The sequence below is a fragment of the Etheostoma spectabile genome, unplaced genomic scaffold, assembly GCF_008692095.1.
Source record: "Etheostoma spectabile isolate EspeVRDwgs_2016 unplaced genomic scaffold, UIUC_Espe_1.0 scaffold172, whole genome shotgun sequence".
In the NCBI taxonomy this organism is placed as follows: domain Eukaryota; kingdom Metazoa; phylum Chordata; class Actinopteri; order Perciformes; family Percidae; genus Etheostoma; species Etheostoma spectabile.
The window spans coordinates 901,040-914,387 of NW_022605573.1; the positions used below are offsets into that span (position 1 = coordinate 901,040).

At 40.6% G+C, this 13,348-nt stretch overlaps 1 long non-coding RNA gene across 1 annotated transcript in view; it reads left to right on the forward strand.

Moving 5' to 3' along the window:
• The first annotated feature begins 2,353 nt into the window (after positions 1-2,353).
• LOC116685728 (uncharacterized) overlaps positions 2,354-13,348 on the forward strand; it is a 28,891-nt gene continuing 17,896 nt past the window's right edge. Inside the window, exons 1-2 of the long non-coding RNA XR_004331034.1 lie at positions 2,354-2,364; positions 7,805-7,809. This is a non-coding gene — a long non-coding RNA (uncharacterized LOC116685728). The remainder of the gene's footprint in view (positions 2,365-7,804; positions 7,810-13,348) is intronic.

Below are 13,348 nucleotides of genomic sequence, written 5' to 3' on the forward strand. Positions count from 1 at the left end.
GTTCAAAACCAAAACAACCCAAACATGTGCTAAAGGATCCATATTTCATTGTTAAAGGTCCTATGACAGGCTGCCTTTTGGATGTTTTTTGACTATTTTCATGCGAGCCGCTGGGTGTCCGGTCAGCCAGGCAGGAAGTGAAACAGCGAGAGTATCCTGTCAATTTACCAAAAGCCCCCCCCCCCAAATGTCTCCTCTATACCTCGAACGACAAAAGATTTATCTTGTAGGTTAATAAACATAATAGACATCACAGATGTTTGTTCATAAAAGACAACACCAGAAAAGAGAAGGCATGGAGTTTAACTGCAACTATAATAATAATAATTCAGTTTATTTGTACTGCACTTTACATTACCGCAATCTCAAAGTGCTGCAGAGCATATAATGCAGTTAAAGAAATCTAAGTCAATTAAAATGAATTATAATCATGTTCTCGAGTTGGTAGAATGATACCTTACAGAAGTGATCGAGTGTTTGTGTCAAAGGTGAGTTAAGGATCCATTTTAACACCAAAGTTGGTGACAGGAGATGTTTTGGCCAGAGAAAGTGATGCTGGTGATGGTGGAAAGGCGGAGCGGATGTGGTGTGCCAACTAAGATGGCTTCCGTTTTGGAACTGTTCAGCTGAAGGAAGTTGAGCTTCATGCGCGTACGCCTCTATCTCCCCAGGCAGGTGGTCAGTGTGGATGTTGGCAGGAGAGCCGAAGGAGTGGTTGGATTGTGTTGACATTAACATGTTGTAAGTTGAGGCAGTCTAGCAGCTGAAGTAAATCGGCAGCGGGATGACATGAGGGGGTGTCGACATGAATATTTATATCTCCCAGGAGTATGGTATTGGCAGAGGTAGTACAGTACTGTGCAGTACCTGCAGGAGTTCTTGGAGTGGAAGGTAGATACTAGCTAAATAAACACACAATTGTTCTGTAAAGTACTTGTAGAGACAACATGCTTTACACAAAACTTTAAAGATCAGTTAAAAACATGTCTAAGAGACTATAAATACATGGAAAATAGAATACTACAGGTTTGAAACACAAGAATTAAAGTCAAAGTGCAGTTTTAGAAATGAACAATTACTTTCAGATTACAGATTCTTCAGAAGTTAGGGTTAGGGTTAGGTACTTTTTAACATTGATATCGTCTTTGAGGAGCAATTTGTGCTGCAGCATTGCGTACATGTAATCAGATACACAGCACAACAAACGACAGCAAAAGGAAATGCACAATCAAGTGAAGCACTGAAGATAAGCACATGGAATACAATAATCACACAATGTAAAGTGGTTAAAGTCCTATAATCCAAAATTAAGGTGCCAAGTATTCCATTTTAAAGTGCCAGTGCAATTAAATCCAGATAAATAAATGACTAAATAGACATTTATAAAAAACTATAATCAATCCCTAATACAAATGTGAGCAACAGGTACCATCACAAAGAAAACTACAACCAATCCCTATAAATCTAGACCAGTACTATCCAGAAAGAGTCTTCCACTCCAAAACATCTCTTCCATGTAACGAGTAACGAAGCCACTTAGTGGAAATGTAGTGGAGTCACTCAAGTGTCTAACATTGGGGAGGGGGGGGGGGGGGGGGGGGGGGAAATTCTAAACTTGTGTGTAAAATGGCATTTTTGAGCACATTAAACACTTCATTTTGCTGCGTTCTGTTCTGAAACACTTTGTGCCTTTTCTGCATCAAATTAAGCTGCAAGGGAATGATAATAGTTTTTGGGGGGGTTGCACTGGCCAGTTTTGGATAATTGGGGGTTGTACCCCCCCCAACCCCCCTGTAAATTACACCTGTGAGTGCAGTAAAAGTATACATTTAATTCAGGATTTGTAGTAGATTAAAAGTTAGAAGTTTACAGAAATATAAATTAGGAAGTATAGATGTGTGAAAATTCTACTTAAGTACAGTAATAAAGTATTTCTACTTTGTAACATCACAACACTGCTTTGCAAACTCTTAAAAAATATACCATTGCAATAAAAAGTCTAGCCAACAAGGTCATCGTCTTGATGTGACGTTAACAACAACTCTGTCGGCTGTCACGGAACTTGAGACATTTTCCACGACTCAGAGCGTCACGCGGCTCCGGAGGCTGAAGGCAGCAGCCTCTGCACGCCGCTGATTGACAGCAGACTGGATGAGTGTTGAGTGTCTGCGCAGCGGCGGGGGGTGTAAAGAGAGAGGGGCGCGGGGCGAGAGAGCCACGCCGGGAATGTGTGATCTTTCCAGTTTGGGTTTCAAAGGGTTGTTATCAGCACCGCCCAAGGTCAGGGACCCTGTTACTCAGAGACTTTGAAGTCATAGGGAGAGAGAGGGAGCTGAGGAAAGAACGGCGGAGAAACAGAGATATGTGGAAGTGTATTAGGAGTCTTGGTCTAAAATGTGTTAGAAAGCCATGCTTACCAACATAGTAAAAGGTGCATTTAAAAGATCAGCCACTGAGTAACTGGTTGACTAAATGCCGTCAGTGCTATTACATACAACTATTACATACAATTAGCAGCTGCTAACGAACATCAAGCATGCGATAAAGGAATGGACACATGATACCATGAGGCCAACATGTTGTCCAATAAGAACAAAAAACAAACTCTTAAAATCTACATCCATTTTTTTTTGTTTGATGGTGGATAATGTTTTTTTTTTTATTGTTGAACCCCCCCCCCCCACCTTCCTCATCCTGGATGTCCACCGGATGCACCTGTGTTGTTTTGGCGGAGCCATGATTACTGTATGTCACAGTCAGTTTCAGAAGAGTCTTCAGTCTGTTCTCTACACAACACTTTTCTGTTATAGTTTCAAGTTGTGATGCTGATTTGATTCTCAGCATGCTAAAAACATGCCTTCGGCATTCCTCTTTATGTATTATATGTAAAGGAAAAGTCAGTTTTGCTGATTAAAAGATTGCTCATTTTTTTTCTCTTGTTCTTATTTCCAACTCGTCAAATACCGATGCTTGGAGGCTCTCAGCTTCAGATACAAATGCAAAAATCTGAATTAGAAAAGGTTTGATTGCCACAATAAGTACACTCATGTGGAAATTGCATTGGCAAAATGTCCATACATAAACAAACATACGTTAAATATTAATATGAAAGTAACAATAAATACAGAAAACCAAATACATACATATAAAGTAACTGTTGTAAAAGCAGCAGCTCTAATGGGCCCTGACAACGACGCAGTATCAAGAGTGACAACGATAGAGAGTAGTATGAAAGACCCAAAATCTGCAAAGGGGGTAAAGGTTTGGGTGGTGAATGGGTCAAACAACACAGGACTTTTCCCCAGGAGACCAGGGTTTGTGTACTTTTCTTGTCCCGTTTCTCACTGAAACGTACATTTTGTCAACCCACCTATGATCGCTCCCTAGCCCTAACTAAGTGGTTTTACCCTGCATGTTGAAATATTGGGCAAAATCGGTACCGAATGTTGAGGCCAAAACAGAAGCCAGAGTATCAATAAGAGTCCCAGAGTCTAAAAATGACACCAAAGGGCTAGACCAGGAGTCAAACTCAGTTTCACTAAGGGCCACATTGGAAAATATGAATCACTTCAAGGGCAATGTAGAGTTTATTGACATGCTTTTGTTAAATAGAAAAAGTAAAATATCTTTGATTGTATTATTGCATGTCTCATGTAGTCTTCTCACTTGCAGTTTGGTTGACGTAAATAGCCACCATAGAAAAAATTGACCAAAACTTCAAAAAATCCAAACCAAAATTGATATACGGCCAGAACTAAATCTACAAGGGGCCAAAGTTGGCCCGGGAACCTTGAGTTTGACACGTGCTAGACGCTACAGAAGACTTTTTGCATCAGCGTCTAATAAAGGCACCGGACCAAGCATTGTTTTTTGATGCGTTAGGAGTGAGAATGAGGTGGAAACATGCCACAGTGCCTCCCTCTGCTCTCATGTAATGGCCTTGGAGACTCCAGTGCTGAGTTGAGGGCCTCCAGATGTCTCCTTAGTAACGAGTTGGTGCAGATTCTGATAATATATGTTCTACTTCTCATGCACGACTAGTGGTGTGGCACTGTGCAGTCAATGTTAAGCACTTTACATTCCAGAAGTAGTGTGTAAACCATCTTGTTCTCTCTAGACTAGCCAGCTATCCTTGAGCTTCTGCCATCTACATGCATCTGCTCTCTCCACCCTCACCAGCCACGTTCCATCAGATATACTTGGTTTTTTGGGGACTCTTATCACTTTCACCAGCTTTATTCGCATGAGTTTTTTTCACCAAACTTCAGATAATTCCATTTACAAGTGGAGGAAAACTTAGCTATTGTCTTTCTATGCATCATTATTTTTAGCCAGAGAGAAAACATGTACTGTGAAGGAGTGAAGAACTGGACGAGCATTGTTTTTTTTTGGTATCATGGGAATATTCAGAATGGAGCCATCGAGTATTCAGATCAGATCAGATCAGAAATACTTTATTGATCCCCGAAGGGAAACTCTGTGTTGAAGTTGCACAAATATTATAAATAGAGTAGAAATACAAGAAATAAAGAATGGATACGTACGGTATTTACATAAAGGATGTTATTATACATTATTTACATAATTAACATAATTAAGGATTTGGAATGGTGAAAAGTTAAATAATAATAATAATGATAATAATTATAATAATAATAATAATAATAATAATTGTAGTATTTGAAATTGCACACATGTCAGGCCAGTGTTATTGCACAAAACAGATAATACAGATAAACAGATAATACAGATAAACAGATAATACAGATAAACAGATAATACAGATACATGACAGATACATTCCTCATAGCGTCTGTCCTCAGACAACGTAAAATAGTGGCTTTTGACATGAGCCATTGTGGGGGTTTTTTGTTTGTTTTTTACTGATTCTCCACCTTTCCACAGGTGGTGTCTGTAGAAAATGTGTCATGTCTTCTTTTGATGAACAGTGGTCATATTGATTCTGTTGATTTAAGGGAGATAAAAGATTACATTTCTCAGCCTTGGTCAGTGGACGCAGTAATGATGCACAGCGATTAAGTCTGATCTTATCTCCATACTGAAGGAACTGTTTGCCATGAGGCAGGTTGGAGGGGGAAAAAAATGTAATTCTGTGGCAGGTGTAAAGATCACTGCTGCCCCAGGCCATGTTTAGGAAATGTAATGCTATTTGGGACATTGATTCTCCTGCTTTCTTTTTTTTTTTAGCAGATGCATAACAAGCTGGAGCCACATTAAGACACTGCCATTGAACAGATAATTTCTTGAAAGATCAACGCTGTTCAACCCTGAAGCAGAATAATAGGACCAGACACTTTTTTGGAACTTGGGCTCTGGCTTTAGGGTGGTGGCTAAACAATTGAAAACAGGACTGACAATGGGCGATTGGGCCAACATCCGACCAGATCTCTTGACAATATGGGCTCCATTTCTGTTTCAGAGTCTATAGCAACCCAGTCTGGTTGACTGTGTAAATGAAAACACACTCTGCAGACAATGAAAGTCTCAAGTTATTTATCATCAGTGCAGCAGCTCCAGGCTATACACCTTGGCAACATCTCAGATTAGAGCTCCAACTCCCTGGGTTGATTCATTTGGGAGGGATATAACTAGGGAGAGAGAAAGACTGAGCGAGAGAGATCTTGTGAATCTTGGTGATATTTTCATTCAGGGCTACTGGATTTGTACTATGTATCTTGTGGGGGTTGAATAGCTACCATTACATTACATTGCATGTCATTTAGCTGACCTTTTTATCCAAAGTGACTTACAATTGCTATATGTGTCAGAGGTTGCATTCCTCTGGAGTAACTAGGGTTTACGTGTCTTGCTCAAGGACATATTGGTTGATGTATCGCAGTGGGAATCGAACCCAGATCTCCCACACCAAAGGCATGTTTCATATCTACTGCACCACCACCACCACCTTACAGTGTTTTTGAACCCTATCCACAAACTGGCACACAGGGCATAATTTAAACATCTGAAGAAAAAAACATATCCCATGACTGACCTTCACAAAGACCGAAGGGCTCCCCACATATTATTTAATTATCTATTTATGTTTTACTTATTTATTTTTAATGATGCCTATATGTTTTTAACTTTTTGTCTTTAGGTTGTTGTGTTGTAATTGCTGGAGCATGTATTGCAAGACAAATGTCCTTGTTTACGGACAATAAAGTGCTATCTATCTATCTAAATTTGGTTAAAAGTATTATAAACTTATTGAATAATGCCAATAGAGACGTATGAATGTGAATGAGTCTGGAGACCACGCAAGGCAGGAAGGTCATCCTGTTTGGACGCTTGTGATATAATGATTGATATTTGCAAGGCATAGTGAGCCCTTTCAACATTTCCTAAAAATAAACAAAACCCGATATAAGCACCCACCCGAGCACACACCAACCCATCTCTCTGTGAAATACCACCTGCCATTTCAGAGATGCTTTTATCTAAAGTGCCATACAGTGCAACAATAGCATGGATAGATGTGTTTTAATATGGGTGACCCCAAAGGGATGAAAACCTCTAACCCTGCTAATGTTAGCACTGCAAAACACACATACACAGTGTGTCTCACTATCTTTGTGGGGACCCGGCATTAAAACAATGCATTCTCTAGCCCCTTACCCTTACCTTAACAATCACAAACAAATGCCTAATCTTTACCCTTAACCTCACACTAACACAACCTAATTCTAACCCTAATCGGTAAACCCTAAAACCAAGTCTTAACCCTCAAACAACCCTTTGAAGTTGTGGGATCCAGCATTTTGGCCCCACAAAGCTGTCCAGACCCCACAAATGTAGTTAAATGAGCACACACCCACACACACACACACACACACCTATATTTTGTGTCATGTTTTTCAAAAAGACCTTTGAATTAGCCAAATTCTTTCACTTTCCCAAAAAGAAATGAGAACTGCCCATTCTTGATATAAAAAAAAAATCCCTAAGATGTGGTAACTGGCCAAAATGTCTTCACTAGAAGCCATGATTGGCATAGATGCCCTCTTACGTTAAAAAAGAAAAAGAAAAGATTTACCAAAACATCCTTACTTTCCAAAACACATTCTTTGAGGAAGGGCAGACTGGCCCAGAACATCCCACCCAACACGACCATTGAAAAAGTAAGTTCCAAATGTCCTCACTTTTCAAAGTTCCTATGTCTAAAACTCCCAGTCCTTGCAAAGATAGAAGAATAAGAGCATACACACACACACACACACACACACACACACACACACATACACACACACACACACAGACACACACACACACACTCTCAGGCAGTTCACTTTCAATGCCTCAATTGAATAGAAGTTGACTCATGGCTGATTCGTGTACAAACGCTCCACCAGACCTGTCTCGCTGACTTATTGGAAGGACAATAAACGGAGCACAATCGGCCTGCCCGAACCTTGCAAAGACTGAATCTTTCCCTGAGTGAGACGGGATGGAAGTCTGAAACTTTTGATTTGAGAACGCATACATTCATACGTTACCTTTTCACAGCTATTGGATCTCTTTTCTTTTTTTTTACAACTGAGCAGCATAAGGGTAGAAATTAATTAAACCCTAGAAAAAAAAGTTAGAAAATCCCAAAGTAGAAGATCTAATGTACTGTAAGTGTAAGGGGAGGTAACCTTGCCCCTTATGACCTCATGATGGGTGGTGTCAACACACTGGGAGAAATGAAGGTGAAAACAGAACACAGACCGAAAACCAAACATACAGCAGGCAAAACGGAAGAAATTAAACTAAAACTCATTCACACAACACAGCTATCACGGAGAGGAAGTCACGGCAGGGGGGGGCATGACCCAATCATTTTTGTCATTCAGGGATATTGAACTGCTGATTATAGACATTAAAACATCAGGTTGCAACAGTTCCAGTGAAGAAACAATGAAGTTTAATGCAGAAATCATCATTTAAGATCAAAAGGCGGTGTCTGCTTCACAGAGCCACAGAACAGCACTGTGGTCTAGTCAACTGGGGAGAAAGTCAGAGTAGGAGTGTTGCGTGAGGCGGCATTCACTGTCAGTCATTGAGACGAAAATGGAATTTGTCAAGGTCCTGTTGTGGGTGACACTGACAGATGTGACAAGGCGTCCCAACAGCAAAACATGTCATAAACAAAGAACAAGTGCACTGATTTCAGGCATATTCCACGTGTCGCCCAAAGCACCATCAACAACAGACAGGCGGTAGGGACCCGGGACACCTATAAATATCTCACAACACGTTAAACCAGATGTTAATACTGAGCAGAGGCCTGGACTACGAATCCAGATCATCATTCCTTTTTGTCAGTTACCCGGCTTCACCAAGGCTAACCACCGCAGTCCCGCATAATCTGTCATGTCGGTGGTTAACCACTAGCTCAATCAACACCGGGTTTCCCAATCAAGCAGCTCGCGTTCACACAAAAGAGACGGTGTGTGTACAGCACAACCAATCGCAAAAATCTACACTAGCCATGTATTTTACACAAGAAGAGCAAACTATAACACTATATAAATATGAAAAACACAGACTTAGATTTACAGGCAAAATGTAGTCGCTGCTTCCTAAAACCGGAAGGAAAGCTGGCAAAAAAGCAGATGCTGTTAATGTGTAAATCACAACACTTGTCTTTATATCACATCAATATCCCTTCTCCATCCATGAGGGAAAGCATGAGATCTGACCATGATTACACTTGGAATTCCATAAACTGTCATTTCTTTAGCCTATTATTTTGGATAATACCCTGGCAGTGAAAAGTCAGCTGAGAGCAAATAAAAAATATAAAAAACATAATTAAAATACGCGCATTGGCAACACACGGCTCAAGAAGCCGACCCATTCAAATATATTTTTATATTTATTAATTTTAAGGGTGTATTTAAGGGTGAAATTACCATCACCAAACCCACCAAGCGCCATTTAAATAATTAGTCAATTAGTCCTTTTTCATTGTAAAACACAAAATAGCCTCCGCTGAAAATCTTTATTTTTCATAAAGATACCCATCGGGGAATGTTAACGGGGTTCTCGGTCTCTAAATCTTTGAACTTTTAAGAGTCTCTCTCTCTCTCTCTCTCTCTCTCTCTCTCTCTCTCTCTCTCTTTCTCTCTCTCTCTCTCTTGGTCCAGTTGATTGTCTAAGAATGGTGACGCTGTCGAGTATTTGTCAGTAGGCGATACTTTTACACCTGTTGATCTCAAATCTCCAACACAACTCCCGACCAGGTTGGGTGTTCAGCATCCACCGTCGTGATACAGAAAACCCTGGGTTAAACCTTAAGTTACCTTCTCATGCCTCCATATTGTTTCTGTTTAGAGTTTTGTGCATTTATTAGAGTGCATATTTTGTTTTGGTTGTTTTGTATGTGTAAGCACAGTGTGAGTAAGGATGCTCCAAAGAAAAATTCCTCGTATGTGTGGCAAAATAAAGCTGATTCTGATTCTGATTGACGTCAAATCTTGCTTTGTAGTACAGGGCTCGGACCACATGCATTAGTGTTTTGGAATGTGTTTTATTTACCACAACGAGAGCAAAGAGTATAGTGTGGGAAAGATAGTAATCCTCCAAGTCAAACTAGTCTAGTATGTGATCAAAGATGTCATAACGGACAAGATAGATAACTACCGTATTATTTAGGAGAATGGCCTCACAGGTTTGAGATCTGGCATATATTTGGGCCTTTTTTGAAGAAATGTAAATAGTTTGTGCTTTACTTGAGTTATGTTTATTGTGTTTATTTTTTGCATATAGGAGAACTGTTTTAAGACAACACAAATGCTTGTGTAGCATTGCTGTGGGTGTAATATCAATAAGTATGACATTATTATGTTATTATTGGCATAAGTAAATGTCACGAGGGCAAAAGCGTCTGGACTTTCTTTAAAAAATGCATGTATTTTGTCATCTGTATAAGATATAATGATTATTTCTTCACAGTGTGACTCCCAAGAAATATGAGAAGTGTTTTAGAGAGTAAGATGGCTTAGGTTTTACTTATCTGTCTGTGATATCAATACATTTTTGGAAGATTCATGTTCCGTTTTATTTTATTTTTTTGTCTTTAAGGCCCTACAACCATTTTAAACATGCAAGTGACCTCACTGCAGCCCAAATATTCTAATAACCCAGTTTGTCCTTAAATAAAATGTCATATCTTGACTGTAGACAACAGGGTTGATGTTTTACAAGCTTCTTTAGAAAATAAATCCAGACGGACAATGAACTGCAAAATTGACCTTAAAAATTGACACACAAAAAAAATTAAAAATTGCACCAATTCTGGCCCTCCAGCTGCATTCTTTACATCATCGTTTGGCAGCACAAAGCCAATGTTTTACTCTCTATTACACATCTAACCTTACGTGGCACATGATTGCTGAGTAGATAAAACTGGTCAGCGTACAAAGAATGTAACAGTACAACACATTCTGCTGCTGTATCTGCCCATCCCCATCAGGATTGAACTGATGATCAACTGTGAAAGTAAAGACTTAAAGAGTGATTTGTCTCTTTAAGTACTCAGACAAAAACAAAAGAAGCAGCCAATGGATCCACAGTTCAGAAAGGTTGTCATGTGTGAGTGTTTAGACCAAGTGTGATACTGGCTTTACTTTCTCAATACTGTCGTGTGAGCCAGGTTGTCTTTGGCATTAATCTTCCTCTTCTGAAATCTGTCTTGCTAGTCTGCAGGGCCCAAAATAAAATGACACTCAATTGTTACTCCACAGTTGGAAAGACGTGTACCTGCCAATTGTGACAGCACACGGATTCTCATTAAGGGGACAAGAAATTGGATGACAAATTAGAGTTAACAATGCAGTTGGGGAAAGTGAAGACAATGTTCAAATACTTTGGGATTCAGGGGAACAGGCAGAAGAAAAGGTGACAGATAAGAAAAATTACATTTATTTACTTATTTAACCACTGGGCTCCTCTGAAGATTAAAAAGCTCTTTTCAAAAGAAGAGCTTACCCAAGAAAGCAGCAACAAGATAAGTCTGACTGTGTGTCTACTAGTGACTGCTTTCCTTTTATCGTTGTTTGCGTATGGAGGCGTGGGACAGAGAACGTGCTACGTTTCTAGCTTGAAAAGCCAGACCCGGACCCAGATGTTGGGTCTGGGAACCCCCCATAGGCAGGGCTTAATCCAAAGGCCGAGATAAACGGGTGTCTTTTGGCACGAGTACAATAGCGCTATATATTGAAATCACCATCATTTAACACCATTACTCATTAACCTTTGGTTATAATGGATAGTGTCCGGGGAACAATCTTTTAGTGTCCTTTATCATCATTTATTACAGCGGGGGGGCGGAGGAAGAGGGGCCGCAGGGTTAGCTAACGTTAACTTTTCCCAGATAAGGGAGCTGGTTTTGCCTTTTTTGCTCACCAATCAGTGCTGTGGCTGCCCTCCTTCTGCCATCTTTCTCACAGTGGATGAGCACATGCACGTGTCATTCAGAACACAAGTCAATATAAGAGTGTTATTGCAAAACAGAACATGGTAAAATAATGTTTTTTTTGTTGATTTTGGTGATTGTTGGGAGCCAAAATCTAAATCTAAATTCAATTAATTGCACAGCCCTATTGGAAAGACCGCCGTTCGCCAGCAGCAGAGCCATCTTCTTTGTTTTTAAGCCGTCGCAACACTAGCGTCCTTATGTTAAGCCCGCCCACCGCCTCTGTACACGATGTGATTGGCATGACCACAATTTGTTTTTTCCAGCTCGCAATCCAACGGAGAGTTGCTAGACTGACCCTGGCTGCAAATTACATTTGCTGCTGCTAGGGTGCAGCTAGATTTCTAGGCTACTAAGTTCCACCATTGAAGACCAATTCCCTCCACCTTTGCTCTCAGAAAGGAAGAGGTCTTTTCCCACTTGATTGACAAGGTAATGAAGAATAAAGAACCTCTGGGCACCAGAGATGGGTTTCGAGCAAAGGACATGATGCACAGACCTCTGAACTGCCAAACAGTTTAGTGTTAATGTACTTGTGTGCAGGATAGGGCAAGAAGGACAAAGAAAAGCATAGCAATGCATGCCAACAGGGGAAGAGAGTAGAGGATCACCTGAGCAGTCTCTGCCAGCTACGGAAACATGATGATACACGGCCTGGTCCCACAGAATTGCGTGGAAGGATCACAAGCTGTGTTACTGCATTATGTGGTGGTGGCACAGAATGGGTGAAAAGTCTACCACGGAAAACAATGCCAATGTAAAAGTCAATGAGAAGATGACGTAGCATTTCAATCAGGAGAGACTAGTTTGCACATTTGCAAAGGTTTATTATATTACATAATCATAATAAAATGTACAGTCTTCGGAGCTTCAGACTCCATCAATCCCCCCCGATGGAGTCTAGACACTGGTGGTGGTGGTGGTGGCAAAAGAGCCAAAAGACCGGACTGAAGGAGTCGACGGAGCATCCAGTAGGAGGAAGACCCAGGGTGCCTCTGGGTGATGACGACTGGAGGTGGAGGGGGAGAGGGAGGGCTGCACGCTTTGCTTGAAACGACAGCTGACAACAGCAGGGAGAGAAACAGATTTAAAGCAGGGTTGTGATGCTGTGATTGGCCCGCAGAATTTGTGGACAATTGTGTTTGGTTGTGTGTGTTTGGTTAACATTATACAACACGCTTGACATAGGTTCATTTTTTGCTTAGAAAATGCATCCCAAAACAAGTTCAGCTGTCACTCGGTGGCTTATTGAGATGTTAGGTTTGAAAAAGTCACTACAGATATGATTATATTATTTTGTGGTGTATTTGACCTTTTGCATGACTATGAGCCACTGCCGTCAACCATGAAAAAACCTTTTTCTGTCTCTTTTTCAGTGTTGTGGGTGTTTTTTTGATGTTATTGAGGATTTTCAGCGCTTATTTTGACGGCCCATTTTTTGTGCCAAAAAAACTGAAGACAGGTCAAATTTGACCCAAGGACAACATGAGGGTTAGAGCTTCAATAATGATCGTGTACACCTGGCCTGTTGGGTGGCTTTTGAAATGCATGCCACTGAGACCAATGTCACGGATAAATGTTTGAATGTTTTTTTTAATAGCAGCTACAGAAGGGCGGACACAAGTGGCAGTCTTGGCTTTTTGTTGACATACTGCAGACATGATGTAACCGGGGTGGACTTTGTGTTACAGCAGTCAGACTTACTCTCTGTGGCCAGACTTGATCAGAAGTGGCTGCTGGTAATTTCACACCCTGTAAACAGGAAAAGCAGACTGCATCACAGAGCACACCTGAAGGCTAGTCCCGCCAACCCAACACGAAGCACATTTCTTACTTCAGTTGTTTACACACACACACACACACACACAC